Genomic DNA, 18,285 nt, shown 5'->3' on the forward strand with positions numbered 1-18,285 from the left:
AAGCAGGAAATAGCAAGTGGTGGGAGCAGTGGTGTTACTTGTATATGGGCAGAAACTAAAAGAAATGAAGGAACAAAGAAAAGATATCTAGGAAGAGCATTACAGCAGAGGAAATAGCCAGAGAAAAGGCCTGTGGTAGGAAAACACTTGGCTTGACCAGGAAACAACTTGGCAGGTTGGTTGAACCATGGTCATAATGGTTCTCAGGCAAAGAAGATATTAGGAAGTTGGATCACACAGGGCTTCGTGAGGCTGCTGGCTTTAACTCTTGGTGATGAATGACATGATTAGACTTTGAACTGCTGTGTTGAGAATAGACAGCTTGAGGAAAAAGGCTGAAGCAGCAACATACAAATCTTGTTCAACCATCCAAGAAAGTGATAATGGTGGCTTCAACCATGGTGGTGATGGTAGAGGTTGAATTCAGGATGTGTTTTGAAGGTGGAACCAACTGATATAATTGCTGATGGATTGGATATGAAGAATCAGAGGAAACATGATGTCAAAGGATGACATGTTGGATTGTGGCTTGAATAACTGGAAAGAGGGACTCATTCACTCCTCCATGCTCCCACATACGTGTGTCAATACCAATATAATACAACTCTAATAACCACTGTTATTCCTCCATCTCTGCCATGAGATGCATTGTCTCTTAACTTTTAGGTCTCAGCATGCTAGGTTTCTAATGAAAGTTTTAAACTCTTGCCAATGAGGGGAAATGAATATACACAAATTGATGCGAACATTTACATTCAATTTGGAGAGGTTTCCTTCTCTCCTGATGCTCATCCATGGGCCCCTAAGTAGTTCATGGATGCAAGGTTAAAAAATAACCCGAGCACTAGATTTATTTATTCTTTTTGTAAATTATTATTGAGCACCTAGGACTCTGAAGACATTGAGGATACAGTGGGGACCAAAAGTAGCTAAAATCTCTTCTCACAAAGAACACAGTCTGATGTAGAAAATAGACAAAATGCTAATAAACAACTAAATACATAACTATAGCTTGTGCAAGGAGCTATGAAGGAAAACAAAGCAGGATGACATAATCAATTATAACAGTTTGTTGTGTTCAGGACCTAATCAGGAAACAGAAGTCACTCCAGGTCTTATAAACAGGAGATTTAATAAAAGGAGTTGGTTGTATACATGATGGAAATAATAGAGGGAGTACGAGAAAAGCAGCATAAGAAGCCTGCTGCTAGTTTCCCGCCACGTTCTCACCCACCCACCCCTGTGGTTGTCTAATTGGAGGGACAGTAGGAAGAGGTGGTTCTACTAAATCCCAGAGGTGGAACTCTCTGGTAGCTGGAATTACAGAGGGGGTGCTGCTCAGTGAAAGCACTGCAAGAAAAGGCCTATCTACTGGAGATACCACCTGAGGTAGTTGCAAGAGAGAAAAATACACTGGCTTTTCCCACTCTCCTCCTTCAGTGTTCTACCAGTGCCTCCCATTAACCATACCTGGTCAGGGCCACTTCCCTTTGATTCAGAGAACAAGAGAGAAACAGGAATGGATCAGAGAGTGAATAGATGATTGATGCACAGAGAAATCTACTTAGAAAATGTGGTGAAGAAAGGCCACTTTGAGAAACTAGATTAGAAGTATACTGTCAAGGAAAAGATAGGGGAAGATCATCCCAGGCAGAGAGAATTACACCTGAGAAGTTCCTGAGGCATGAAAAGTTCTGTCTCTTTGAGGATATCAGGACCTCAACTTAAACCAATCTGGTCATTGGACTGAACTGGTCTGTTCTTTAGATAATCAAAGTAAGAGGTAGCTATGGTTCTTCTTCCATTTTCTTCTTTGATTATCTAAAGAACTGGTCTGTTCTTTAGATAATCAAAGTAAGAGGTAGCTATGGTTCTTCTTCCACAACCATGTCAGTAGCAAACTGCAAGGGTGCAAGCCTCAGACCCAATCTGCTGGAGGTCCAAACTTTAATTAGTGAGGATGCAGAAAGATGGTCATACAACTTTGTTATGTCCTTTAGGGACTTTAAAGATTTCCTTGCCTGAAAAGTTAAACCTGAAGTGGAGGCAACAATATTCTGGCAACAAAATTTGCTGTTATGGTCCTTCTCTCAATGAAAGAACACAATGCCAAAGGGAGTTGTAGACAAGATGGCCACTCAGAAGTGCTGGGTTGCTGTGTGTGACAGGTTCTTACACTTTATTTATGCAAAGAGGAGGTACAGCTTTCCTGCGAATCATCTGTCTTTAACACTACTCATTTCATCAATGAGAAATTATTTGTAACATCACTTAAATTAATTAATATGCATTCCAATATTATATTTAAGGCACTTGCTGAGGCCATTTCTCGAGAGTGGGTTCTTTACTGGGATCAATTAAATATTACCTAATTGCCCTGGGGTGTGGACAGAAGCTAACCTGCATGCAGAGTCAATATGTACATCTCACTGTATATACAGAAACATCATAATATTAATTATAGACAATGTATGGAGATGAAAGGTGTTCAGTGTGGCTAAAGCTTTGCTAGCAAAGAGTAGAACAGATTGTTATGAGGCTATAGAAATAACCAAGGGTTTAAACCTCATAGTGCATCTTAGAGATTGCACTTAATTCAAATTGCATTGAAGGACTTTAAACAAGGAGGAAACATAATATGATTTGGTTTTTGAAGGTTCATCTTGGCAGCTTTATGAAGAATTGATTATAGAGAGGGAATAGAGAACCACATCATTCTCAGATGAGAGGTGATGGCATGATGATCAATCCATCATGATGGCGCTGAAGATGGAGAGAAATGGAAAGAGTGGAGCTACATTTTGAAAACAGAAACATAGGAATTGATGATGATTAGATGAGAGATTGGAATGGTGATGGAATCAAGGATGATTCCCTGGTTTTTAGCTATATTTCTGGTAACAGAATGGTAGATTTCACTAAAATGGAGAAAACTAAAATGGGGGAACCAAAAGGATTCCATTTTGTACATTTTAATTTTGTGAGATCCTTCACAGCAAAGAATACAAATATGCCTTATTTGTGTGTCCACAGCATTGCCTGGTGAGTGCTTAGCATATGCCTGAGGAACTGAATATATGTAAGTATTTAAATATGGTAGCACTTCAATTCCATATCATCAAGGATAGGATAAACCAACAATGTAATACATTTCAGGCAGAAATAAATGTTCTTTAAGACTTGAGGATTTTGGCTTGAGTTGGCAGGGTGACATGTATAAGGAATTAAAAAGAAAATAAGCTCAAGTGAATGATCTTTGGAGTCTGGATAAATGGTTGCATCCCTTGACCTTCCATGTCTCTGAAATGGATAAATGGCCTTCCATTCCATTTGAGGGTCCATTAATGCACCTGTTCTTTGCCATTCAAATAGATGACATTGCTATAAATGTTACTATCCCAGTAGGTGGGTGTGGTTGTTGATTTCCTAATCTGTAAAATAAATGAGTTGCATTTACTAATCTCCAAAACTTGAAAGGTCCCTTTCAGACCCATCTCATCTTCTGCAATTGTTTGGAAATGCCTTTCAAAGAGCAACAGTAAAATGGCACTAACTGTGAGGAACTCTCTGGTGGGCTTCTTGAAGTAAATTGAATACCACCAGACCTCTTTGTAAATAAAATAGAAGTTTGAGGGAAGGAATTGAAAGATCTATATCTACGAATCAGAGGGAAACTCCTCTTTCTGCAATTCTTAGGAATATATTATTCTCTCTTTTCTTTATTTCTTTATATCATACAAAGTAAAGAGTAGACAATACCCTGTGGTTTACTTAATTGGAAGCATAGTATAAGAGATTTCAAGAAAGAAGACCTATTGAAAGCCTTAAAATAAGTAAAAATAAAAAAAATTCTCCATGATATATTTCATAACTTACAGCAGATTTTCCAGAGCTTTTCACATAGTAAGTTCTTATAGTGCCTTTGCCAAGGAAGGGAATTAGACAGTCCATTAACAGAAAGAGAACTTTACTGTAGGCAGATTAGGCATATTCATGAAGTTCAGAACAATTCTCAAACTATGCCATTATTAGCAATTAAATCACGAATATGTACATAGTTATGATTGAATTGAATTTTGATCCTGAGCCTCCTGGTTGCCAAGACAAAACAAAACACTTTTTTAATCAGTTATAAAATATTCATTATGAAAAAGAAGGAGGCATACTATTTTGGAGGGACAACAATCAAATATTTCCTTTAAATAGGCTGAATACAGGAAACTGCAATTTTTGCACAGCAGAGGCTGTGACACGTTATATGGCTGTGCTCTTTGCTGAAAGTTAAGGGCATAATGTTAAAACACAATTCAGTGAAGGACTGGGGCAAAAAGACATTGGGTGGAACCGCTGGCTCCAAGGATAAAAATAAAATATTTAGAGTTCACAGTCTAACTTGGAGGTCATGAGCCACAATGTGGCTAGTCCAGATTGAGATGGGCCAAGTAAAATACACACCGATCCTGAAGTCTTTGTACAAAAAAAACCCCAACTATCTCATTAATAATGATTAAATTGATTACATGTGGAAGTGATAAACTTTTGAACGTATTAAGTTCAATAAAATATATTATTAAAATTAATTTCACCCAATTACTTTTTTAAGGTGACTACTAGAAGCTTAAAACTACGTATGTAGCTTGATTTCTGGTTCGTGTAATATTACCACTGGCTAGCACTGTTCTAGAGGGTCGACCTTGCCATTTCACCTTGGACATGTTACTTTCTCTCTCTACCCATCATTTTCCTCATCTATAAACTGAGATATAATAATACCCACCTCCATGGAGGTAGAGGTATAAGGGTTAAAGGATTGGCTTGCACAAAATGCCTGACATGGTCCCTGTCACAATGTAAAGTCTTCCTTGTCTACTTCTTAGCCCAGAAACCTACCTTTGGGCTTGTGAGTAGGAGAATGACAAGACTCTGCTTCCTTCTAAGACAGACCCGCTAAAGGTGCTACTTGTGACCCTCCTTTCCCAGAGGTCTTTAGCTCTTTTCTCTGCTTTGAGGAAGTACAGTACCCTATAATTTCAGTGTCTCAAGACAGATAATTCTGGCCCCTGAGGTAAAGTCAGCATGATGGCATGGAGGCCCTGTTTATAGAAGACGGGGTCAAATACTGCTCAAGGACTTTGTTTAAAATTCTTTTTGTAACCACACAGCTCTCTGTTTGGGTTTGCTGCTTTCATTAAATAAATATCTGGAGAGTCTTCATGGATCCTCCCAGATATGTGTGACCAGCATGTTTAAGATAATTGGCCATGCTCTTGAGGCAAATTCAATGGATTCCCAAGTAGGCTATTATGAGGCATATAAGGATGATCAAGGAGGGGGTGGGTCTGTGAGGAATGGTAGAGTCCTCCCCATCTAAACCAAGAGAAAGCTGGCCTTTTACAGTTACATACAAGATCCCTGCTTACCAGAATCTTGCATAAATTTCTTCTGAACAGTGCTTAGGTCAGTGAGAAGCACAGGAAGAGAACGATCAGGATGTTACAATATGAAAGCACGGAATCGCAGGGAACAAGAACATCTTGTAATTTGACGTTTGTCTGAAACTCAGCTTCATGGTCTCAGGAAAGATGTGCCAATTGTTTGTGGTTAGCACAGAAACAATATGTTTGTGTTTTGTTTTCATGAAATAATTTGAAATACTGAGGATGAAAGAATATCAGGAGATCCAAAGTTTGACACTCAGCAAATCTAAGACACTTTCAACTCAAACTTTCTGAAGGGAACAACCAGAGTTGGTCAGAAATAGGAAAAAAAATAATTTAGGGTAAAAGGATGATTTTTATTAGAGGATCCAGAAAACAGTGCATTTCAAGAGAGGTGAGGAGATTGAGAACAAATATGAGGCAAACTGTAGCTATTGTTTTTGGCTGCCAGTGTCTGAGAGCCACATTCTGGGGGAGGAGGTCTCAGGATAAAAGAAGTGATTATGTTGGCAGGACTTGGCAGGGAATGGACACAAACAAACACACACCCTGGAAGAACAGGGCTTGGAGAAACATTAAGTTTGTCCACAAAGACTAATTAGTGATGAATGAACCCTAAAATGAAATGAACTTTTGTCAATTTCCTCTCTGGTAGGAAATAGTACCCAATTTCCTGCAAAGGGGTAGGTACAATTTCTTCTGGGGTCAGGAACATGATACAACTGCCATTTAGATCTATTATTTTATTAAGTTGTTTTTTTCTTGTCTAGGTTAATCCTATTTCCAAATATTGATTCAAAGGTATAACTTGCCCCTATAATGCATCAAGCTTCCATTTTTCTAGATAGTTTTTTTCTCCATTGCCATTTCATTTTCCTAAAGCTGCATATTCCAGCTCATTATATTAGAGTATCTTTGCTGTTTCACCAGGTGATTTGTCTTTTTAAAAAAATGACCCCAAAGAAGTAAACCTGAAACAAATAATACTTTCTCAAACAAAATTTCACTCAGGGTGAATGAAATTGGCCAGAAATAGTTCTGATCTGGCCAATTTCAATAGGAGGCAAGTGGTGAAAGAGCACTTTTATTTCAATAGGAGGCAGGTGGTGAAAGAGCACTTTGGGAGGGCACTCAGTCCAGCTAGGGAGTAGGGTGAACTATGGGTTCAAGTTCTGTCTGCCTATCCATATCACCAAATGATTGTCCTCCCTTGAAGATGACCATTCTCAGAGGAGGACTATAAGATGAACAATGGCCTCTCAATTGCTCCTCGGACTTTCTAGAGTCACCAAGCTACTCACTGAGCTAGTACCACCACCCATGCTCCCAAACTCTACTGCAGCCTCTGACAGCACTCCAGGAGAAAACCTCACACACATATCTCTCCTGTCTGACACCATCAGGGAGCCTTGGGCTGGAGGGGCAAAATGTTCTCTAATCTTTAATTTTTGGGAGTTGTGTCAGAGTTGGGGGAAGGTGCAGGCTATCATGCTATATAACCAGGGAACTAAAATATCCTGGTAGTGTGAGATGGAGAAAATAGAATTTATCAGAACTCACTTCAGGGAGAGTATTGTTAAGTGCCCAAATGGAATATTAAGTCACCTAGGGGCAAAATGGTGAGGCCGCTCCTCCAAGGGGTAGGTTTCAGTAAGCCGAGGTAGTTGCTAGGCTTCTAACCTTATAAGGAAGATTTGTCCAGTTAGCTGCAGGTCTTTTGTTTGTTGAGTAGATATGCTGGTTTGGGGCCAGAGTGGAATTACCAAAGATAACAGAAAAGGAACTGCATATGCCCTTCTGGGGTCCCCTTTCCTTTCTCTTACTCCTGCATCAATTGATCTGCACTTTAAATTAACTGTGAATGAGAACTTGAAGATGTGACAGATTATTAGCTTGCTCAGATTAAGAAATACTTAGTTTTGGGGGGAGGATTCCTTAATGTTCATCTGGTCCCAGGTGAAGTTAAGTTAAAGGCTTATAACAGGATGCATCTCCCTGAAAGGCAATTATCATCTAGTACAGCTAGCAAGGACCCAAAGACAACAAAGATAGACTCTGAGTTTGCTTATTCGAATTTCTTTTTTCACTCCTCCTTGTCTGCCTTCCTTAATACTACCTATTCTTTAAGATCTAGCTCAAATGTATCTCTTCAGCAAGACCTACTTGGAATTAATTTATCCTTTATTTACATATCCATAATTTTTGGTAAGTAAAAGCAAAAAAAAGTATCATGAGACTCTATAACAAGGTACACTGTATGTCTCTCTCACTAAAATGTAGGTTCATGAACATTAGCAATGTCTTCTCCATCTTTATGTAAGGAGTTGTACTAGGTACCACAGGCCACACAGAGAAGGTATCCAATATTTTTCTGCACTGTTGTTGTTTTAGATTTAGAGGCATCCCAGATAGCCATCCCTTCTCCAAACTGATCCTCCAAGAGCAAAACCATAATCCACTTCTACTTGACTCCTTGACTGTAAGGAGTTCCAAGGAACCCTGCCATTCAGGATGCCTGCATTTGGCCACAGGGTTCATGTCTGACTAGCATCCTTCTTTCTTCTCCTGGTAACATCACTTGGTGTTCCTTTGGCTGCCATCCCCCTGCACTATTAATCCAAGTGATTCAGATGGGCCTAAACATACATCCCAGCTACTGTGATAAGTACATGTCCCAGACCATGCCAGAGGGTTTCATCCCCTTGGATAGAGTGTTTGGTTCAGAGATGAGCACAAGACCCAACCTGTATCAATGAGACACAAGCCTAGGACTTTTGCTACAACTCTTTCATCCATGGTTTCTAGACTATGTACTGTGAGTCTGGAGCTTCCAACAATCATTCTGCCTCCTCACAGCCAGAGACTTCCTGAGAATCATCCTAACGTGAGAAGAAGGGGTAAGTCAACAGACGTTGGCAGGTAGGGCTGCCATATAAAATAGAGGAAGCAATATGGGATCTATTTGTACTAAAAAACTATTCACTGTTTATCTGAAATGCAAATTTATTTGGATACTCTGAATTTTTATTTGCTATACCTAGCAATCCAAGCAGCAGGAAGCCTGGGTCTTGGTGACCCCTTTGCAACCCCAGATTTCTCAGTTGTGGGAAACATTACTTTCCCATCTTTGTTTAAATCAATTTGGGTTTGGTTTTATCAACTCACAACATAAAAGTTCCTCATTAATATAGGAGTTCTGCCATCTTGAAGGAAAAAAAAGTATCCTTTGGGAAGAGTCATAGACCAGAGAAGTAAAGAACAGGACAAAAACTTGCTGCTTTGTGCAACAAAGATACCCAGAAAGGGTAGTACCTTAGGCCTGAGGGGAGTGGAAAATATTCCATTGACAAGGTCACACAGATTAGGATGGAAATATTGGGAGGACACTGGCTGCATGGGCTAAGGCTCCAAAGAGATTTACCACCAATGTGATCAGTTCCATGCATTCCCCCTTGTTCCTTAAGAACAGCTGACCTGTAAAAACTACACCCCTAGCCTAACTTCTGGGTTATTTACAATGAACAAGAGCAGACTTAAATCTCCAGCACAAACCCCGGGTGTTGGAAAGAAGCCAAAATGTTCTTGTGGTTTGAGGGGGTAGAGGGAAGAAAGGGAGGAGAGGAAGGAGAAAGGATTTGTTTCAAAATAGCCTCTGTCACTTGCCACCCCCACCCAGGGGAAGGACAAATCGAGGGCAGTCTGGGTGGGAGAGCAAACAGAGAAGTGTCTTTCTGGCACCTGGAAGCAAGCAATCTGATCCCAGGGCCCCAGAGACTGAGCTGGAGGACAAAGCCCTGTGGAGGTGGGGGAGGGCAATGAGTTGCATGGATTCCAAAGCCTTCCCTTCCCGCCCTGATTCCAGGCGCCAGCTGTCATGTCACTGCAAACAAGCAGACAGGGAGGCCTGCCAGGAGAAATGACAAGGGTGTTTGTGAGTTGAGGAGGCTTCCCAATCAGGTTGGGTAGGGCTATGGAAGATCCCCTTCTCCTTAAGTGGCTTGTTGATGCCTTGGCCTTAATTAAGCAACTTCTGTGTGCTGGGGTGCTGGCCTGGCAATCATTTAAATTCCCTTAACAATCTTTTTTTTTTTTTTTCTGGTTACTTTGCAAAAGCTTTTGGAAAAATAAGTCAAAGCAGGTATTATTCCTGCATGGGGGCAGGGAAAGGAGGGGAGGTGGGGGCCTCAGGAAAATGAACTGTGGATGTCCTTAAGACACAAGGAAATCAGTGCAGAGGAAGAAAGCCTTAGAACCCGGCCGCCTTTCCCATTACTGATCTCTGCACCTCTGTCATCATTCCCAAGACAGGACCTTCTCCTTCCTGAAATCAACATGGTGGCCATTGCAGGGAAAGCCTCTTTGTCACAACTTACCAATTAACTACAGTAGTATCAATTTTTTATTGTCGTTTACAAAACCCAAAAGTTGTAATGGTGAACATAATACTGGGTACCACAATCATTAAACAGGGGACTGAAGGCCCTTGACAGGGGCTTCACTCAAGTGTGGGGATGAGTTCAGGAAATGTCACCATTTATTATTTATTTTGGTATTTCTAATGGCCCATATATGTGTAAATTTTTTGGATTCTCTTTCAAACAAGTTATAACAACTTGTTGGTCTCTTCATTAATTAATGAGTGATATAAAAATCTTTCATATGCGTTCATTTTACATGTGTCCAAGAACGGTGATTTTACCCTTTAACAATGGCTTGGTTAAAATAAAGGGCATCTCAGTGTTTCCAAATCCTCACCATCAGGACAGATTCCCTCAAAATAATAAAAGAACAAAGCTTTACTTCATCATCGCCTAGGTGTTTTCTATATTCCTGCCTCATCTCCCAAGTCACTCATTCCTCCCTCCATCTCCCTCTGCCAACCCAATCAAGTGAATCCCTCTTCCTTCCCTGGCAAACTTAATTTTCTGTAAACACTGATACTCATCCCTATTAAAGTGTGACTGATAGATAAATGTTTATGTGTGTCCTCTCCTACTGAGCTTTTCTAATAGGTTGCCAGGGAACAAAACCTTAAGCTTAAGACAAGAATTTTTAAAGGTTACGAATTCTAGGAAAGAATCTAGGGACTTTTTTTAAGAATAAAAGCTTTTCAGATACCCTGACATTAGACTTTCTCACTCCTTCTCCTCCCCCCAAAATATATATTTTTTGAATGCTAATCACCTCCAAATAGGCATAGTAGACTGTTTATCCATGGAGCAACTCAGAAAGGCAGGAACTTTGTTGCTAGAAGGCTGTTATTTAAGGCACAACGTTCTATCTTAAATAATCAAATGACACACATTGCAGCAGTATAAGCATGTGGAGTACACAAAGTGGGGGGAGGGGCAATTATGTACTTGAAAATGACAAGCATATAGGGTGTGAGTATGAAGAATGAGTGGGCAGTGAGGGAAAGCCAGCATCATCTTTCTGCTGCCACTTCTTCCAGGAGGGAAGATGCTGGGCTTTCAGAAAGGAGTGCCTGGACTTTCCTACCCTAGCTCATTGTGATCTCTCATCTTGAAAGGCTACATACACTTGATTCCCTGGAGCCAAACCTTCTGAGTTTACCACACTGAACACATGGATGAGAAGACAAGCAGCATTTTCTGAGAAGGTGGGTAATGGATAGACTTGATAAATTCACAGACCAAGTTGTCCCAGGAGCTTTCCCTGATGTTGCCTCTCTTCAGTATTATGACCTTCCCATTCTCTCCAATCTGAAAATTGCCAAGATAGACTTTTGGGCAGGACCCAGAAGACCTCAAAGTGAAATGGCTTTGTGGACAAGACTCCTATCTACCTTTCCCCCATCAAGTTCAAATGGGTGAAACTCATGTATGAGGAAACTTGCAAGGGTTCTCGGAACACAACCCTCTTGTGAGGATCCCATCTGGGATCTTAGGTGTGATATGCTGTAGCCAAAAAGAGGAACTCGGGTACCAGCCAGTACCCAGTCTATCCAAGCTCTACTTCTCCACCAATTCCCTTCATCTCACTGCTGTCAGCCCATCTAAGACCTTGTACAGGGCATGTGACCTGTGGTAAAGAGCCAAGAATTCTTTCATTTTGGGCTCTGCCTCCAGCAGAGGATCTAGTGCTAGAGTTCTGCTGCCCTGATCTCATCAACCAATATTAAGGAGGAACCTATGACTGAATGGGGGGTCACATGAAGCAACTTTTGCTCTTCCACCCTCACACTCCCTACTTCCAAATACGGACAGAGTTAACTTCCCACTTCTGGAACACATATGATTGTATAGTCATCTTTACATGACACAGCTGAAGTTAATTTAGTCTCAGGGGGTATACTAACAGCTGATTGGGTAGGTGTCAAAACCAGAACTAGGACACAGAGCTGAATGCATGAAAACCAGGAAACTCATTAATCTATGAATCTTTCTAATTCCTATCCTGCTTACCTCACTATCAAATGAAATAATTTAGGACAATATATAGAAAAGTAATGTGATAGTACAATATAAAAATGTGCTCTCATCCATTATAACAAATATACTGTACCAGTACAATTTGCTAATAATTTGGCATATGGGAATCCTGTATTCTATGCATGATTGTTCTGTAAGCTGACAGCTTCTCTAATTATAATAATAATAAAGTGCTTTGGAAATAATAATATAGGATATCTATTAAGCACTGGTCATGTGCTTTACATAAATTATCATATCTAACCCATGAGGCTGAGACTCAGGAATTTGCTCAAAATATGCAGGTCTGTCTGATTTTATTTTAAAGAAGCAGATATACATCCCTCAAGCTGGTTTACTTAGGAAGTAAACTCTTATGGCTGATCTAATGCCCTTCAGCTTTAGTTCAAGCCCCTCTAATTTAATATATCTTAATGAGATTGAAAACACTCCACAGTGCCCCACACAAACTCCTTCATATGCTTCCGCAATCCAGAAAAAATAATCTTTAACAAGGAGTGATTAAATCATGAGATAGGTGGCATTGTATGAGTAAGAAGAGACAAGGTTCTTGCTCTAAAGGCATTAACACTCTACTAATTCAGATGCCTCTAGACTCACTTCCTTTCAAACACCACCCATTTCATAGAATGTGTCACCCTGTGAAAATCCCACCAGTTCTGAGTCCTCATTTCCTATCAGGCGGAAATAGCGCTACAATTATTATTTTTATTACTTCTTTTATGTCAGCACTTCGATAGATGCTTTCAAATACATCAGCTAATTTGATGCATTAGCACAAACATGTGAAATATTGTCTCCATTCTACTGATGTGAAAACTGAGGTTGGCTGGCAAAGTTCAAACTTTGGAAATTCTATATTCCCGATCAGATACACTAAGATGCAAAATGCAATGAAAAACCCGGCTTCTTTCCCACAGGGCTATTGATCGACGTGTATATCTTGGTCTGTCATCAACCTATTTGACCTGAATGTCCACATGGTTATTGAAGGAAGGCTCTATGAAACTGTGGCTCTCTACACAAGTTGCATGACATTTCTATCACTTTCGAACAAAGTTGATGTCACCTTCCTGGGTGATTTTTGTGACATATGCTAGGGCTCTAGTACATATCTTTTAGGGATCTATCTTTGCACAGTGTAAGTCAGGCTAAAAAGAATTTCAGGGGTCATTTAATAAAATAATAGCATCATTGAATCCTTGCATCTATAACACTTCATAATTTCTAAGCACTTTTACACACATTAGTGCATTTGATCCTCACCCCTCTTAGAAATTATTCCTACCTCAGAACATTTTTAAGGATTCAATGAGGAAATGTGCAAGTACTTAGCACAATACCTGGCATAGAACATATGCCCAATAAATGTCACCTGGTATAGTCATTATTAACTCTTTGAAACTAGTAGGTCATGTTGTCCATTTTTCTAGCACACTCAGTGGGATCTTCAGAGGATGAAGGATACTAGGTTTTCTTGACCGCTTTCTTTCCCTTCAATTTGACCAACTCATATCTGCTTATTTGCTGTTTGCTTATTTGTAGATCGTAGGCAAAACTAACACAGTGATATAGTGCAGCAGCATGCTGTGTCAAGCTGTCATTACATTGGGATGAGAACTCTCTCTCCAACCTTCAAAACTGGGAAAGGTCTAGTATTTTCACAGCTGGCAGATCTGGGAAGTTGACATTAGGTATTGACTTGATGCCCCAGACTGTCTCTGTAATGCTCAGCCAACAGCTGTCAAGAGTTGGGTCTGGTCAGGCAGGAGCGAAGTCCTCTGAAAGGGGCTCTCAACTGGGAGCCAGGAGCCAGGAGTTAGTCTTCAGGCTCAACCACTGAATTACTGAAAGCTGGAATCAGCCTGTTAGCCTTCTCTGCATGCATTCTTGCCCATTCAAAAAGACCTGCTTCTGCTTCCCTCATGTGTGCTTAATAATGCTTCACTAGAAGAAGTTGGAGGAAGTGTTTTAGGGAATAGAGGCTTAGGATATTTATTTCCAGTCAATTTAGAATATTTGGCCAGTCACAGGGTAAACTAGATCATGGATTAAACTTGGCAAATAAATGCAAAAGTAAGTCAAAAATACACATGCTACTACAGAAATCCAAGGGAATCTTAGTACATAAGAAACACTGGGGGGCGGGCCACAGTGGCTCAGCAGGCAAGAATGCTTGTCTGCCATGCCAGAGGACCCAGGTTCAATTCCCGGTGCCTGCCCATGTAAAAAAAAAAAAAAAGAAGAAGAAACACTGGGAGCACAGGTTTGGGTGTCACTCCTGCTGATGTTCCTGGACTGCAGACATTGATAAAATATTCTCTCTGTCCTGAGTGCAGCCAAGTCCAGTGACCCCAGCCTTGGAGGGATCCAGAGCATACCACAGTGGGCATGTTCTCAGGGTCCTCCCTCCTCCACATTCTCCTGATGAGATTCCAGGATAAACTCAACTGCAAAGTGGGTCATCTCATCCTAGAGTGGAGATGACTGCTATTGTTGATACGGTATCAGTACCCAACACAACATGCATGCTCGGTGGGGTAATTACTGAGATTATATGGAGTCCGTTTTCCCGTGGCTGTGAAGCTCCTGGTTCACCCCAGGAAACTATAGCTTGGCTGTTCACATATTAAGATTGTCCTCAGGAAAGTCCTTGGACAGTAGCTTAAAACTAGTTATTTTTATAGAAACTAGACACACATGCAATCTATAGCTGAATGCTCTTCTTCTTTACTGGATAGAGGAATGATGTGTTAATGTTTCTTCATTTTTCTCTCACCACCCTCTCTCACCTCTTTCTCTCTCACACACACATACATACATACATGCGTACATACACATGCTACTCCCAAAGTCCAAGGGAATGTTAGTACATAAGAAACACAAATATTGATTTAAAGGTCTTGGGGAAAAGAGCTAAATGGGCTGTATAAACCTAAATGAGTATATGGTCATTTACATGACTCATTATCAATTACCAGTTCTGCCAACTGTGACATGGCCCAGGAGGTCCAGTAGGGTGGGGTGCTATGGGTGCATCTTCCTCACCTGCAAAAGCCAAGGCTCTTGGAAATTTAAAACATGGACCCTCTCTTCACTTAAGCCTGCAACACAAACTGCAAACACCAGAGCAGCATTTATTGAAGAAGTTCAAGGCCTCCATGAACTAAACAGTGTTGGTGAACTAAACATGAACTAAACAAAGTAGGCACCTCTTCCTACTTTGTTCCCTTGCATGTACTTTTCTTAGCCAGGAACATAAGTGAACAAGGAGATGCGTAGTCACAGGAAGTTCTGTGAGTTTTATTCTTTTCTCTATTGAACTTTTGTATGTTCTCCAGCATACAGATGTTTGAACATTTTCTTCTGACCAATTACAAGTTACCAACCAAAAGCAGAAATGCTCTGGCCCCATACTCTTTTGTGATAGGTGAGAGACCAGGGAGTCACAGAGCAGGAGCAACTTGTATAGAATCCACTCATCTTGTTGGTAGATCCTGGCCAGGTGTCCCAACTCCAGATCCATGGCTTTGTGCTGATTATTACATTGGTCTCTCTGCTCAGAAACAATTGCTAGTATGGGAAATCTCATTAAAATTTGCCTTCAGGGCCAGCACAGGCCTCAATCTATGTAGAGTTCCTTTCCTTTATCCATCTATTTGGTAGTAATGGAAAAGATAGGACTTTGTCATAGAATGAAGACCTTTGAAATCACCTAACTCCTCTATAATATGTATGGCAAATGGTTTGCCTCTCTCTGCTGGAATGTTTCCAGGGACAAGAAACTTACTACTTCATTTCAGACAGCTCTAATGATTAGACGTTCCTTGAAACTGAACCAAAAATATGTCAGTCCCAAGAAGGCAGGGATCTTTCTTTCTTAAGTCACTCAGCTTAAACTGATACACAGCATATACCAAAGACTCTAATTATAATGATAACATTGGTTCAGATGACACCTCCCTTCTACTGGGGATGCAAAGTGCCCTTCTGGGTGGTAGAGGAACAGCCCATCTCAGAGGACACTAAAACTGCCCAGTTGTCTGGACAGTAAGAGTTGAAGAGAATGACAAGGCATGGTGATTCCAGGTTCAAAGAAACAAATTCCTCTGAGTTTAAGAGCCGGACTGGCATTCACTTCTTTGTAAGGAGCAAGTGAGGTAGAAGCTAGGTCTCAATCACAGCCTGCACAGGCCAGCTCCATATTTCATGCTGGAGGCTACCCCTGCTCCTTGTCCCAGGAAGGATGCCATATCAGAGGAAGGTAGAAGCAGTGCAACAGACCAGATAATTCCTCCAAGTACTATTCTCCCCCTCTGAAACAAATAATCATTAACGGCTGTGCATGGATGGAATTCTAAATTCTTTAAAGTACTTTACCCTTAATGGATGTCAGAAAACCTGGTTTTAAGGATGTCATAGTCTCAGCTTTGTGATCTTGAGCAGGTCAATGAAATTCCATTGACATCATGTTCCTCACTGGCATAAATGAGAGTACTAAAGTTAGAAGGATAGTTGAACTGAAAGAAGTCAATATTCTATAGGTCTGCATGTCTAAAGATACCCACTTTCATCCATTAAGGGGAAGTCCTGGCAGAGGAGTTACAATGGGTTGGAATAAAACAAAATTCTTTACTGGGAAAAACTGGTTTGGACTGTTCCTTTTAATAATAAATAACTGCTATCACATATTGAGTGATTGCTATAATGCCAGTGTACAGGCACACCCTGGCAATATCATGGGTTTGGTTCCAGACCACTTCAGTAAAGCAGGTATCACAATAAAGTGAGTCACATGAGGTTTTGGTTTCCCAGTGCACATAAAAGTTATATTTATACTGTAGTCTATTAAGTGTGTAATAGCATTATGTCTAAAAAACCAATGCACATACCTTAATTAAACTGTGACACAGAGACATGAAGTGAGCACATGTTGTTGGAAAAATGACACCAATAGACTTGCTCGATGAGGGTTTGCCATGAACTTTCAATTTGTAAAAAGCGCTGTATCTACAAGCACAATAAAGTGAAACACAATAAAACGAGATATGCCTGTATTAGTTTCCTAAGGCTGCTGTTACAAATTACCATAAATCAAGTGGCTTAAAACAAGAGAAATTTATTCTCTCACAGTTTAGGAAGCCAGAAGTCCAAAATCAAGGTGTCGGCAAGGTTAGCTCCTTCTGGAGGCTCTGAAGGAGAAACCATTCCATGCCTCTCTCCTAGCTTCTGGAGGGTTCCTTGGCTTCTCTACACATCACCCTAATCTCTGCCTCCTCCCCATATAACTTTCTTCTCTATGTGTCTCTCTGTGTGTCTTAACCTCTTCTTATAAGGGCATCAGTCACTGGATTTAGGCCCACCCTAATCCAGTATGACCTCAACTTAACTAATTACATCTACAAAGATCCTCTTACCAAATAAGGTCGCATTCTGTGGTTCCAGATGGACATGGTTTCTGGGAGGATACTATTCACCCTGATACAGCCAGTACATTCATCTCATTTAATCCTCCAAAGTGCCCATGAAGTAGTAGTAATTGCCTTTCTAGAGGTGAGGAATCTGAGGTTTAGAGGAGTTAACTAAAACTTGCTGACAATTACTAGCTGGTAAATGTGGAGCCAAAATTATAATCTCAGCAATCTGACTTCAAAGCCCAGTCTACTACTTTTGTAGCACACTTGTGCCATGTTGAAAAATGTATGTATATGTATTTGCACATACACATCCATAAAATCACAGGGAAACAATGTCAAATATATAGTAACATATATATGTGTATAATATACAAATACATAAATGTGTATGTATACATGTATATAATCTCATTCCCACTCAGCAAGAATCTGCTTTGGAGAATGAAGGGCCCTCGTAGTCAAACCTTCTTTAGTGCTTAAGATTCTTGGAAAGTCATTCCAAGAATAGATTCTAGAAAACAGAAAGGGAAGGAGTGCCTGAGGCTAAGGTGACAATTCAGTAATAAAAAGCGAGTATACTAAGGTCTTCACATTCTCAAAAATATTATTTAAGCTAATTTAGATACTTAGAATATTCTTGCATACTGCACTACTTAACAGCATATTTAATTCTTTAATAGACAACAAAAAAAATCCTTTGAAATTTTTTGAGAATGCAGAAGAAAAGAATGTCCCATAAATCCATTCACTTAGATAACACTTATTGACATTTCCAAAAAAATTAAAATAATGCATGAAAATGTTTAAAAAGTGCAAACATTATAGCAGAAGGTAATAAAGGAAAAATGAAAACCTCCCATTCTCATCTACTCTTCAAATCTTCTCCACAAAAGCAATAGCAATTAAAAAATTTTTCTTTACAGCCAGAAAAATGTTTATACATGCACACACAATTTATACAAATGGGTTCATACTAGT

General features: G+C 40.1%; 1 long non-coding RNA gene across 1 annotated transcript in view; it reads right to left on the minus strand.

Moving 5' to 3' along the window:
• LOC143676553 (uncharacterized) overlaps positions 1 to 17,264 on the minus strand; it is a 122,390-nt gene extending 105,126 nt beyond the window's left edge. Inside the window, exon 1 of the long non-coding RNA XR_013172171.1 lies at positions 16,783 to 17,264. This is a non-coding gene — a long non-coding RNA (uncharacterized LOC143676553). The remainder of the gene's footprint in view (positions 1 to 16,782) is intronic.
• Between the last annotated feature and the right edge of the window lie 1,021 nt (positions 17,265 to 18,285).

This window comes from Tamandua tetradactyla, chromosome 3, assembly GCF_023851605.1.
Source record: "Tamandua tetradactyla isolate mTamTet1 chromosome 3, mTamTet1.pri, whole genome shotgun sequence".
NCBI lineage: Eukaryota > Metazoa > Chordata > Mammalia > Pilosa > Myrmecophagidae > Tamandua > Tamandua tetradactyla.